This window comes from Sus scrofa, chromosome 17 (assembly GCF_000003025.6).
Source record: "Sus scrofa isolate TJ Tabasco breed Duroc chromosome 17, Sscrofa11.1, whole genome shotgun sequence".
Lineage (NCBI taxonomy): Eukaryota > Metazoa > Chordata > Mammalia > Artiodactyla > Suidae > Sus > Sus scrofa.
In genome coordinates, this window is record NC_010459.5 from 37,081,116 (window position 1) to 37,095,571 (window position 14,456).

The 14,456-nt window shown below is 39.3% G+C and overlaps 1 protein-coding gene across 8 annotated transcripts in view; it reads left to right on the plus strand.

The window, feature by feature from the left end:
- The window catches only part of CBFA2T2 (CBFA2/RUNX1 translocation partner 2), a 160,316-nt gene that overhangs the window by 91,041 nt on the left and 54,819 nt on the right, over nt 1-14,456 (plus strand). Inside the window, exon 1 of one of the 8 annotated variants that reach the window (XM_005672844.3) lies at nt 6,536-6,959. The exons of 6 other annotated variants lie outside the window; for them this stretch is intronic. The gene's annotated coding sequence lies outside the window, so the exon portion shown is untranslated. Of the gene's footprint in view, nt 1-6,535; nt 6,960-14,456 lie in introns of those variants that run through there. One more of the 8 variants, XM_005672845.3, reaches the window with a different exon arrangement.

Consider the following 14,456-nt stretch of genomic DNA (forward strand, 5'->3'; position numbering starts at 1 on the left):
GCTCAAATCCAAGCCGCTACAGTGACAATACCAGATCTTTAACTCCATGCACCAAAGAGAACTTTGGAAGTTTCTTGCTTTAGGAATAGCAGTACTACATTTTATTTTATTTTGTTTTATTTATTTATTTATTTATTTTATTTTATTTATTTTTAGGGCCACTGTCGCTGCATATGGATGTTCCCAGGCTAGGGATTCAATTGGAGCTACAGCTGCCCACCTACATCACAGCCACAGCAACGCAGGATCCCTGACTCACTGAGCAAGATCAGGGATCAAACCCACATCCTCATGGATACCAGTCGGATTCGTTTCTGCTGTGCCACAAGAGGAACTCCAGAACTACCTTTTATTAAAAACACTGTTTTTTTCCACATTTCCTTCCAGTTTTTGCCTGTTAATATGTATGTTTTTTTATATATGTGTATGCTTTCCGTGAATATATATATCCTCTTTCCCTTAACATTCTATCAAGGCCTTTTCTATGTTGTCATTACTTCAGTGGAGAAGTAGACCCAGAATGTGAATTGTTTTTATCACATATTAAATTGTGTTGCCATTTACCAATCCTTTATATAGGAACACTATTGTACTAATTTGAAAAGTCACTTGTTTCAGTTTAGTCAGTAGTAAAGTTATTCTGGCCACTAGATAATGGGCCTTTTCCCAGGGCCAGATCCCAAGCCCCATAATCATGTCTGGGTCTCATTTTCTTTGTCTGGATAGACAACCTAGATGGCTTTCTATCTTAAAATTCTTCAACTAATTTTGTAAACCTTATTTGGGGAGATGTAACTATTTTTATGAACCTGTAACTTGAATATAATATTTTATGAGGTTTTAGGATGTTTCTTCTTTTGAGTGGAGTCTGATTATATGATGTCTTTGTATTTTATGTGAAGTAAACCATAGTAAATATTTTTAAATTGCCTTGTTTCTAAAAAGAATAAAATTGTATACAATTGAGAATGAGTTATTTGTAGAAATTAAATGATAAATCATGGTGGGATATATTTAAGGCCTAAGTCACCTTGTTTGGATTTAGGTGGTAACCAAGTCTCTATCAGAAATTCAGTTTGAAGCCATTTCATCAGATGTATTCTTTCTGCAGAGAGTTCTACTGTAGTATCCACTCATTTTTAGTACTTTCTTTTATGGGCATCCATGGCATATGGAAGTTCCTGGGCTGTGGACTGAATCCAAGCCACAGCTGTGACCTACCCGCAGCTGTGACAACACTGAATCCTTTAACCCACTGTTCCAGGTGTGTATAAAACCTATACCTCCACAGCCACCTGAGCCATTGTGCTCAGGTTCTTAACCCACTGTACCACAGTGGAAACTCCATTTCTAGTATTTGTACTACCAGAGGACAACTGTCTCAAACTGCTGTAAGCACTCTCCTGTACCCCTCTTTTACAACCATACCATGTATTTGGTTGTGGATTTGCTATCTATCCATTTTTGACTATATACTGTTTGTTTTGTTGTTAGGATTTAAGTAACATTTTTGGATTAGAAGATTTCTTCTCAGCCCATTAAGTAAACTCTATCCAGCTTCTTCACCTCACTTCTTGGTAGGAGCTTTAGATAGAGGTAGTAACAACAGTAATAGTGGATGATGTTGGTATGTTTTGTGAAATGGTTTGTAATTTAGAGCAGGATTATTAACTTCATTTCCTGATGACCAAATGGATTGGAGAGGTGGACTTAATTGCCTATTTTACATAGATAGTAGACTGCTGTTGTAGGTGTGCTTATTTGTTTAAGCATTTGCTATATAACAAAAAAATGATATGCTGGGAGTTCTCCAGTGGCTCTGCAGGTTAAGGATCCATCATTGTCACTGCTGTAGCTCAGGTCACTGCTTGACTTGGTTTTGATCCCTGGCCCCAGAACTTCTTCATGCCACAGGTGCGGCACCCCCAAACACCCCAAAAAATGATATACTGTAAACTCACAGTTTTGACAGGTTAACTGACGTGCCTTTGGTCATACAACCAAGTTACTAGGATTATAACCTAGGGCAGTCGGTTTAAATTAAAAGCATGTTTTTACCCATCTATGCTGCTCAGCTGGAGGGTGACTAGGTAGGAACTAGGGTTTCTGATTTTTGGATCTTGGCTTTTCTATCATGCTTCCTATTTCAAGTGATCTGTCCCATTGTTCCCTTACCTTAACTTGTCAAAGTATTTATTTCAAAAATGAGGTCACTGTAACTATATCATACTGCTTGTGTGTAAAGGAAGCTTAATATGTTAGGAATACTTGGCAGCCCAGTGGGTGTCTTAACAACTTCCGTATAAAAGGAAATCTAGTGAGAGAGCAAGTGAAAGTATTTTATAAGCAATGTTCTAAAAAGACTCAAGAAAATTGGTATTTACCTGTTATCCACACCATATGCTCTATTTCACTTTCATGTTCCTTTCCACCCTATGACCATATGTATTTTTTTCTTTTCCTTTTCTTTTTTGCATTTTAGGGCTGCCCTTGCGGCATATGGAAGTTCCCAGGGTAGCGGTCGAGTCAAAGCTGTAGCCTCTGGCCTACACCACAGCCACAGCAATGTGGGATTTGAACCATGTCTGCGACCTGCACCTTAGCTCATGGCAACACCGGATCCTTAACCTACTGAGTGAGGCCAGGGATCCTCATGGATACTAGTCAGATTTGTTTCTGCTGCACCACAACAGGAACTCCTTTTTTCTTTTTTGGATGCACAGCAGCATGCATAAGTTCCCACACCAGGGATTGAATCTGCAGCACAGTAGCAACCCAAGCCACTTTAGTGACAGCACCAGATCCTTAACCCACTGAGCAAGGCCAGGGATTGAACCCGAGTCCTCATGAATACTAATCAGGTTCATTACTGCTGAGTCACAATGAGGACTCTGAATGTTGTTACTTTTAAATACTGGAACTAATGGAAGGTAACAAGCATATAGATAGTCCAGAAAGCCTTACAGTTTGAACTGGAAATACATTAGTATATTGTCCCAAAATTCACTGTCCCATTTTGTTACCCTTTGGCAGACTGATGGAGGGCTGGATGAGGAAATGTGGAGAAATTGATATTAAAACCTTGGTCATGGTAAATTGAAAGTTAACTTTAGAAGAAAAGCATGATTATTCTTCATGGTTAATTGTTGAATTATAGGTTTAATACGATTCTTTGCACATCAGTCCCTATTTGATCATTTGCCCCACTTCCCTAAAAGAGTAGCTAATTAGGGAGTATGGTACTTTACATTGTGCAAAACAGCTGCCGGGTATATGCTCATGTAATCCTATCAACATTCACAACTAATTATTATTATTTTGATCCCTTATTTTAGAGATGAGTAAACTGAGGTTCCTTTTGGTGTTGGTTCTTTGCCCAAAACTGGAATCTGATCATCATATCTTTCTCTGAAGGTTTTAAGCAGAGACTGGATCATACAATTTGTTTGTATTTTACAGTAGATTCTTGCACTGGGCATGAATTCAAAATAGATAAAATTTTGAGCTCTTTCGGAGTTCCCGTCGTGGCACAGTGGTTAACGAATCCGACTAGGAACCATGAGGTTGTAGGTTCGACCCCTGGCCTTGCTCAGTGGGTTAAGGATCCGGCGTTGCCGTGAGCTGTGGTGTAGGTTGCAGACGCGGCTCGGATCCCGCGTTGCTGTGGCTCTGGTGTAGGCTGGTGGCTACAGCTCCAATTAGACCCCTAGCCTGGGAACCTCCATATGCCATGGGAACAGCCCTAGAAAAAGGCAAAAAGACAAAAAAAAAAAAAACTTGATGTCTTTCATAATCAAGAATTTCTAAAATTAAAAGTACTTTGCTATAGGAATCAAAAGTATATTGCCATAGAAATATAGAGAAGGAAGAATAGAAAAACAGCTCTAATCGGGAAAAAATCCTAACCCCACAGAGGTATGTATTTTGAGTTTTAATTTTTATTTTCCGTAGAAGATTTATAATTAGGGCACAAATTCAAGATTGTCTTAGTTTGGAAGCTGTGTGCTTACTTGATTGCTAGCTTTCTAAAAGTATGTAGGACAGTCTCCTAGAATTGTCTCTACCTAAATCTACACTTCACTGCTAAAATGTAATAACTCTTTGCCTTTGTTGATTGAAATTAGTTTTGGGTTTGTTTTGTTTTGTTTTTGCTTTTTAGGGTCACACTCGAGGCATATGGAGGTTCCCAGCCTAGGGGTCAAATCAGAGCTACAGCTGCCGGCCTATATATACCACAGCCATAGCAACACCAGATCCGAGCCTTGTCCACGACCTATACCACAGCTCACAGCAACGCCGGATCCTTAACCCACTGAGTGAGGCCAGGGATCAAACCCGAAAACCTCATGGTTACTAGTCGGATTTGTTTCCCCTGTGCCCTGATGAGAACTCCTGAAATTAGTTTTAATTACATTCTCTTAAGTGGATCCGTATGGAAAACATCTTGAATGTTTCCAAGACCAAAAAGTGAATTATTTTACATGTAGTTCATTTTAACTTGTTCTGTCCTGGCTGTTTCAGCATTTAAAGCCATTAATCTTAACTCATATTTCTGTCCCAAGGCAAATGAGAGGCAGATGCTCACATGGGGACCGTTTGTTCCAAACATTGTTTCATTCATAGTTTAAATTACATTAGAAATTTTGATGATTATGAAGTTAAGGATTTTGAGTGAATCATTAAAATGGTCTTCCCATTAAAAGGGAAAATTGAAACTTAGAATTCATTGTAGACATATAGACATAGCTATTTTTTTGTTGTTGATATTTCAATTTAAAATAAGCAATGGGAACAACTATAAATGTAATAAATTCATTGAGTAATAATAAAATAAAATAAAATAAGTAATGGGAGTTCCTGTTGTGGCTCAGTGGAAATGAATCTGACTAGCATCCATGAGGATGCAGTTTCAATCCCTGGCCTTGCTCAGTGGGTTAAGGATCTGGCATTGCCATGAGCTGTAGTTTAGGTCAAAGACGATCCTGTGTTGCTGTGACTGTGGTGTAGGCCGGCAATTATAGCTCAGATTTGACCCCCAGCCTGGGAACTTCCATATGCCGCAGGTGTGGCCCTAAAAAGACAAAAATAAAATAAAATAAAATAAAAAATAAGCATTGTTGGTCTGTGTTTTAACATTGCTTGTGTTAATTAAAATGATAAATTTATAGAAGGGAAAGTGGTCATTTTGAAATATTGTCTGTAGTTTCAATAGAAATCTAGATGTAAATAAACAAATATACATATATTTTTAAAAATTACCTTTGCCAGTCAGCTCTTATTTCTTTTTTGCTCCTTCATTTCTTGCTGACCTAATTGAAAGACTTATACTACATTATCTTTGTTATTCTTTGGTTTATTATAAAGAATAACACTGTATTTAAGAGTAGTATTCCCTGGTCAAATAAGGTGATTCCATAATGCAGGGATGGTTTAACATTAAGGAGCTTAAAGGAAAAAAAATTCTGTAAAGAGGTCACTTCCCCTTATAAAAAGCTTTTGATTAAACTGAAGGAAGGAAGGAAGGAAAAACTCACCTTCTTTAGTCTTTGCCTTGTGGGGATATTAATCTGATACCGCTTCCACCAGGTACATTGTAATAAAAGCACCTTGTTTACATGTTCATCTTATTACTACATTTTTCAAAGGTTTGGGCCCATAAAACGATCAGTTATGTGAATTCTCTTTATTTTGAGCTTATCTTCTGAAAAACAACAATAAACCAAAACCATCCTCCTCTTAGTTACTCAGCCCAAACAGTGTTAGGTCATCATTGTCCAGATTTCTTTCAAAGAAAAATAGATGACTTGGTGTCTGAGGCATGGGGTTTGTGCTAAGTTTTTCTTTTTTTTAATTCATTTGATTGTCAACAGCAGCCCTAGCAGCCGGACAGTATTGACTGCATTTTATAAACAAGGAAACAGACTTTTCAGAAGGAACTATTCCTACTATCAAAAGACTTAGAAAAGTAGCAGAGCCTCAATTTGGATCCTGATCTGTCTGAATCTAGAGCTTGTTTTTTTCTTTTCTCTCGCTCGCTCGCTCACTCTCTCTTTTTTTCTTTTTTCTTCTTTTTTTGGTGGTGGTTACTTTAACTATTTGAAAACTGGGACTGGGTACATATACCTTTGCATTGTACAAGCATATAACATCTTTGGGATGGAAAGGCCAATGGAGGAGAGAATTATATGAACAAAAGATTTGGTGTCTGCATTAGTCTGTGATAATCCCCAGCAATTTAAAAACATAGACATTCAGCTTTTTTATATTATAATGTTTTAAGTATTGTGTGATGATACATTAATAGTACAGGTATTTTTGGATTTGTTGTGTTTTTTTTTGGATTTTTTTTTTTTTTTTTTTGTCTTCTTGGAGCTTCACCTTGGCACATGGAAGTTCCCAGGCTAGAGGTCCAATCAGAGCTGTAGCTGCTGGCCTATGCCACAGCCACAGCAATGCCAGATCTGAACCTCATCTGCAGCCTACACTCCAGCTCACCCTTAACCCACTGAGCAAGGCAAGGGATCAAACCTGCATCCTCATGGATACTTGTTGGGTTCGTTACCACTGAGCCACTGTGGGGCCTCCAGAGAAGTGATTTTTTTTAAAGGGATACTGATGGGTTTATTATATAGCTCTTTGTACTTGCTTTGTCTCCTTAGTGTCAAGTAAAGTATGAGTCTTTAAGATTTACAGAACAGTCTGTGGCCTAGAATTAAAGTAAATGTAACTTGCTTATACTTATTTATTTATTTATTTATTTATTGTCTTTTTAGGGCCACACCTGCAGCATATGGAAGGTCGAATCAAAGCTGTAGCTTCTAGCCTGTGCCATAGCCACAGCAACGGGGGATCCGAGCTGCATCTGCAACCTACACCACAGCTCTTGGGGACAATGGCGGATCCTCAACCCACTGAGCGAGACCAGGGATTGAACCTGAATCCTCATGGATGCTAGTCGGGTTCGTAGTCCACTGAACCACAATGGCAACTCCTACTTGTGCTGTTAACATCATGCTTCAACAAAACTAAGTCGCGTGATTACCTTTTACATCCCCCCCAAACCCCTACCCCCATTCATCAACTAATGGTTATCAAACCACTATTTTTGCTTGTTAGTGTCCTAGGCATGGTGACAATAGATGGAAACAGGACCAACAAATTGGAACAAAAGCAAGAAGATTTAAATGTATCTAGAGAAGGGGGAGGGACTTCTAGGAAATGGAGACAGAATGATCATGACTTAGAGGAGAACCTCCTAATTAGAATATAGGACCGTTGATGAGAGTGGATGCTGGTGAGTGTCAGAGTTTAGCAGCTGAGAACTGTGAACATCCCTTTGAGGAACAAAATACAAGAGAGTAGGGATTCTTGTTGAAATCAAGTACAGTATAAGTTGAATCTCAGAGTTCAGTTAGAGAAATGAGGGACTAATCTCAGTGTCTCTTGAGTAGAAAGAGGGTTGAAGATGGGTATGAAAAGATAGAAGTGACAAGGTTGTGCTGATTCATTGGAAATGAGATGTGAGAGAAGATAATGCCTATCTAGGTACTAGGGGTATGGTAAAGAAATAGAACAGGGCCTTTATCTCCCCAAAGATGGGATCAATCAAGCAAACTATATACTTTCTTGACTGGTACAGTGGTAATAAGTGCAATGAAGAAAATAATGCTTATTTGGTGGTCTGGTCGGAAGACTAGAGAGTGACTTAGGGAAGCTCCCTCTGAGGAAGTGACATCTGTGCTGACTGACATCTGAATAAGGAGTCAGCCATGCAACAACTTGGAGGAAACCAGTTCTAGGCCAAAGGAATAGCCTGAGCTAAGGCACTGAAGTGGGAGTTCTCAGGGTATTTGAGAAGTAGAAAGGAGGTCAGCATAGCCAATGCATAGGGAGGGCAAGACAGGTAGGACAAGAGATTGGACAGATAGGCATAGGCTAGCTCAGCAGTTCTCAAACTCTTTGGTTTCAGGATATCTTTGCACCAAAGAATTTTTTTTTTAATGGGAGGTACACACTCTCATCTGAAATTAGAGTAGATTTTTAAAATATTAATTCCCTCTAAATAATCCTATTACATGTTAATATAAAGAAGACCTTTATGAACAGTTTTTTTTTTTTTTTTTGTCTTCTTTGCTATTTCCTGGGCCGCTCCCGCGGCATATGGAGGTTCCCAGGCTAGGGGTCGAATCAGAGCTGTAGCCACCGGCCTATGCCAGAGCCACAGCAACGTGGGATCTGAGCCGCATCTGCAACCTACACCACAGCTCACGGTAACGCCGGATCCTTAACCCACTGAGCAAGGGCAGGGACTGAACCTGCAACCTCATGGTTCCTAGTCAGATTCGTTAACCACTGCGCCACAACGGGAACTCCTGAAAAGTATTTTTCAAAGCAGTAGAAGAGTGGCTCTTTAACAGTTGTTGGTTTTTTTTGTGTTTTTGTTTTTGTTTTTGTCTTTTTGCCTTTTCTAGGGCCGCTCCCACGGCATATGGAGGTTCCCAGGCTAGGGGTCTAATCGGAACTATAGCCGCCGGCCTACGCCAGAGCCACAGCAACACTGGATCCGAGCCGCGTCTGCAACCTATACCACAGCTCACAGCAACGCCGGATCCTTAACCCACTGAGCGAGGCCAGGGATCGAACCTGAAACCTTACGTTTCCTAGTCGGATTCGTTAACCACTGCACCACGACAGGAACTCTCAAGGTGTCATTCATCATGCCGTTACTGGAAAAACCCACTGTATACTCATAAAGGAGTAAATAAGGCAGATAACCTTTGATGATGATGATGATGATGATTGTTGCTTTGACCACCCCACCTCCCCAGAACCTCCAAGTGTTTCTAGACCACTCTTTGAGAACTGCTGGCTAGACCTTTTTTCTTTTTAGGGCCAAAGCTGTGGCATATGGAAATTTCCAGGCTAGCAGTTGAATCGGGGTTTCAGCTGCCAGCCAATACCACAGCCACATCAAATCAGATCTGAGCTGAGTCTGTGACCTACACCACTGCTCACACAATGCCGGATCCTTTAACCTACTGAGCAAGGTCAGAATTCGAACCCATATCCTCATGGATACTAGTTGGATTCTTAACCTGCTGAGCCACAGTGAAACTCCTGAGTAGATCATTGCATTTAAGCCAAGGTTAAGACTTTGTATTTTATTCTAAGAGTAATGGGAAGGCATTAGAGGAGTTTAAATAGATCTGTGACAATATCTAAAAAATCAGCACTTAAGCTCTTACAAATGGATTGGAAGGGACAAAAGCAGAAGCAGAAAGAATAGTTAGGAGGCAGTTGCAGTAGTACAGGTGAGAGGTGACAGTGGCTTGAGCTAGAGTAGAACAGAGGAGATGGGGTGAGTAATATGTTGTGATATATAGATAGATAGATAGATAGATAGATAGATAGATAGATAGATAGATAGATAGATAGATAGTCTTTTTAAGGCTGCACCCATGGCATCTGGAGGTTCCCAGGCTAGGGATCGAATTGAAGCTACAGCTGCCGGCTTAAGCCACAGCCACAGCAGTGCAGGATCTGAGCTGCTTCTGCGACCTACACTACAGCTCATGGCAATTCCAGATCCTTAATCCACTGAGCAAGGCCAGGGATCGAACCCACATGCTCATGGATACTAGTCGGGCTTGTTAACGGCTGAGCTAAGATGGGAACTCTTTCTGATATATTTTAGGGTTTACTGGTGTATTGTTCAGGATTTACTGGTGTTCTAGAAGGTTTTGTGTCCCAGAGAAACTGTAGCATAGATGCATCAGTAGGTGGAACCAGAGACACCTGGGTTTGAATCTTAGGAAAGTCGTTAACTATCTGTGTGAGAAATTTATCATTTCTCCCTGTCTCCAGAAAAAAAAAAAAAAAAAATGTTAAGAAGAATTTTATTTGACCCAAAAGACCAGAGTTAGCTCATTGTCCGACAGTGAGTTACCTCACTTTGGCTGCATGTACTTGGCCAGAGCTGTAATTGCTGCACAATGTTAAGAGGTTGAGATTTAGATTAGTAGATTTAATAGTAGGGGTAACATTCACCGTAAGGCAAGATGCTAATCAAATGTAATAAGTCATTCTGTTCATGTGAGAAATATTAACTTGATGGAGACTTGAAACAGATGGTGTGCAATTGGAATAGAATAACTATATTATTCCAAATAAACATTTGTTGGAGCTGAGAAGCAACAATCCATATTTCACTTTTCCCTATTTACATTATCAAGTCAGCTGTGTTGCTGCTGCTTTTAACTTGCATTAAGGTTATCAATATGGTTTTGATGTTGGCAGGCAGTTAGAACATATCTTTAAATATTAAAACCATTAGCATTGGAAGAGACTCTTTAGTTACTTTCAACATACAATGGCATAATGATTGCTAATACATTTCTGATGGATAGCTGTCTAATATTTTATAGGAGATTAGTGTAACAGAGCGCTCCCTTAGTTTGTACTTTATTGGCCTTTCAGCACTTCCCTTCCTTCCATGTTATGGGTGAGGAGCAGGGCTCTGGTGACTTGTGCAAGGTCCCACAGCTAGTAAAATGGCAGAACAATCAGGATTCAAAGCCATATCTAGTTTCCTGCCTAGACATCTTTCTTCTACAATAGCCTGTATTTGACTCCTCAAGGACTTAAATCTCCAGCTGGTTTGGAATTTGGGCCATTTGTCAGACTGCCCTTCTTATCTTTTGCTGCATACTAGCCTTTTCATCTTTACTATATATTCTGTTTCTTGTAAGAGAGACAGTCTTAAATTGGGAGAGGAAGAAAGATTTTATCTGTTTTATCTAGCCTAAAACACTTTATCCATTGTACTTGACTTGTCCCAATTAAGTTCTGGAGTGAGATTTGTATGCAGTCTCTTAAATGCTTTTGTATCCTTTGCTACAACTATTATATTTGTTCTAAGCTTTTTTGTAGTTATATTCTGGTTTGTTGATGTTTTTACAAAAGCCAAAGTTGGTTTGTTGTTGTTGTTTGTTTTGTTTTTTCTTTTTTGACCTCCCAGTGGCATATAGAGTTCCGAGGTATAGTTGCAACACACCAGATCCTTAACCCCACTGTGCTGGGCCAGGGATTGAACCCGCATCCCAGTGCTCAAGAGATACCACCAATCTTGTTGTACCACAGTGGGTACTTCAGCAAAAGCCAAAGTTTTAAAATATTTGGTTCTGAAAGGGACTTTCTTAATCATAGGTCTGATCCCTATAATAACCTAAACAGCTAGAATGTATTCCTATATGAATATTTGTATATTTAATTTTGAAATTCACAGTGCCTACACTTTGGCAGATCATACTCTTTACTTGGCTTCTGTTTTTTTTTTTTTTTTCTCATTTTCCTGATTGCTCATTTTCTTTCTTTTTTTAAAAAATGTATTTTCTTTTATTTCTTTTCATTTTTATTGAAATATAATCAACATACCTTAAACACCAAGTTTAAGGTGTACCACATGATGACTTAACATAGTACTGCTCATTTTCTTTTTTTCTTTTTTGTAGTTGTGCCTGCAGCATATAGCAGTTCCCAGACCAGGAATCAAACCCTCACCACAGCAGCTACCTGGGCTGTTGCAGTGACAGTGCTGGATCCTTAACCTGCTGTGCCACAAAGGAACTCCTCTATTTATTTATTTATTTTTTAAATTGAAGTATAGTTGATTTACAAAGTTGTGTTAGTTTCTGGTGTATAGCAAAGTGATTAAGTTATATAAATATATGTATATCCTTTTTGATATTTTATTCCATGAGGGCTTATATATAGTTCCCTACAGAATTGGATATAGTTCCCTGTGCTGTGCAGTAGGACCTTGTTGTTTACCTGTTTTACATATAGTAGTTTATATCTGCTAATCCCAAACTCCTAATTTATCCCTCCATCACTTTCCCCTTTGGTAACCCTAAATTTGTTTTCTAAGTCTGTGAGTCTTTGTGTTTCATAAATAAGTTCATTTGTATCATATTTTAGATTCTACATATAAGTGATATTATATGGTATTTGTTTTTCTCTTTATGATTTAGTATGATAATCTCTAGGTCCATCCATGTTCCATTCTTTTTTTATGTCTGAGTAGTATATTGTGTGTGTGTGTGTTTACATACCACATCTTTATCTATTCATCTATCGATGGACATTTAGATTGTTTTATTTACTTTTGTTTTATGTACTGCTCTATCCTCAGCAGTAGCATACCTTATAGGTTTTCAGCTGTTTTTGAATAAATAGAATACTAAAATTCAGTTCAGGAGAAGCTGCACAACCTCCTTAACCTAAATTCCTTTTTCATCCCTCCCCAACCCCACTATTATAGGACCGAATTGTGTATACTGAAGTTCTAAATCCCCAATACCTCTGAATGTGACTGAATTTGGAGGTAGGGTCTTTAAGATGGTAAACAAGTTAAAATGAGGTCATTAGGACTGACCTTAATACAGTATGACTAGTGTCCTTAAAAGAAGAGAATTCAGACATAGATATCTTCAAAGGGAAGACCATGAGAAGAAACAGGGGGAAGACAGCTACTTATAAGCCAGGCTTCAGAAGAAACTAATCCTGACAACAACCCTCTCAGACATCTAGCTTCTAGAATTTTGAGAAAATAAATCTGTTACTGAAGCCACCCAGTTGTTGATAACTTGTTATTTTTGGTAATACTTTGTTATAACAGCCAAACTAAGATACCAAAAAGATTAATTCCATAAAAATCAACTATACTTTTTTTCATATTCCAATCTAGGAAAGTAACATCTTTCTTAGCATGTTTTTTTCTGTCCTTTTTTTTTTTAAGGGCCTCACCTGTGGCACATGGAAGTTCCCAGGCTAGGGGTCAAGTCAGAGCTACAGCTACCAGCCTACACCACAGCCACAGCAACACCAGATCTGAGCCCTGTCTGCAGCCTACACTGCAGCTTGCCACAACACCAGATTCTTAACCCACTGAGCGAAGCCAGAGATCAAACCTGCATCCTCATGGATACTAATGAGGTTCTTAACCCACTGAGCCTCAATGGGAACTCTGGGGGTTTTTTGGTGTAGTGGGGTGCTGCCCCACAGCGTATGGAGTTCCTGGGCCAGGGGATCAGATCTGAGCCACAGTTGCCACCTACACTGCAGCTGCAGCAATACCAGATCCCACGACCCACTGTACCCAGCTGGGGATTGAACCTGCATCCCAGCACTCCAGACATGGCGTCAGTCCCATTGTGCCACAGCAAGAACCCCCTGTCCTCATTTTCTGCCTTATTCATATTTTCCCTGTGAGTGGTATTGTTCTACAAGGGCTTTGGTAGATAGAGGATGGACATGGGTAACTGAGCCTGGTGCTGGAGAACTGGGAACTGAAAACATCCGTAGAGAAATGCTAAGCAGAAGATTCTGTGAAACAGTATGGACAGATGGCAGAATATGAGAAATGGTGAGAGTAAGGCGCTTGTAAACATCTTATAAATCTTTGACTTTATGACTAATCCAAAGAAACTGATTAGTAGCCTGAAGAAGAGGACCTGAAATAAAGTATGAACAAATATTTGGTGTATAATAGTCACTGTGTATTCTTTTTTTTTTTTTTTTTTTTTTTTTTTGCTTTTTAGGCCGAATTTGCAGCATGTGGAAGATCCCAGACTCAGGGTCAAATTGGAGCTGCAGCTGCTAGTCTACACTGACCCACAATGGGAACTCCCAGTCACTGTCTATTCTTAAACAACACTGAAAATGAGGTAAAAGTTAAGAGGATAAAAATCAAACATAATTTGGAGTTCTTGTCATGGCTCAGTGGAAACAAATCTGACTAGCACCCATGAGGATGCAGGTTCGATCCCTGACCTTGCTCTGTAGGTTAAGGATCTGGTGTTACTGTGAACTGTGGTATAGGTCACAAATGCAGCTTAAATCTCGAGTTGCGTGGCTGTGGCTATGGCATAGGCCAGCAGCTACAGCTCCAATTTAACCCCTAGCCTGGGAACCTCCATATGCCACAGGTGTGACCCTAAAACAAACAAACAAACAAACAAACAAAAAAGCATAATTTAATTTAGTGTATTTTGAAACATCACATCTTTTCCTTTCAGCCTCTCATAGCTGTAATTTCCTCACTTTTTCATTGACAACTCACAGTTCTAGACCATACTGTTCAACTCCAAACTTCTGAATTATATCAACTAGAAACTTCCACTTGGCTATCTCAGAGGCCACATGAAAGCAGTGTGTCCAATACTGAGCTCATTATTTCTCTCCCCTCCAACATACTCATTCTCTCTCTGGAGGCCTCTGTTTTGGTTGATAATTCCAGATGATATCCTGACGTATCCTCCACATCTAATCAGTCAACCAGTCCTGTCTATTCTAACTAAATATTGAAATCTACCTCAATTTTTCCATTCCTATTGCTACTCCTATCCAAAACTACAATCATCTCCCACTATAACAACCTTGTAATTTATTCCTGCATT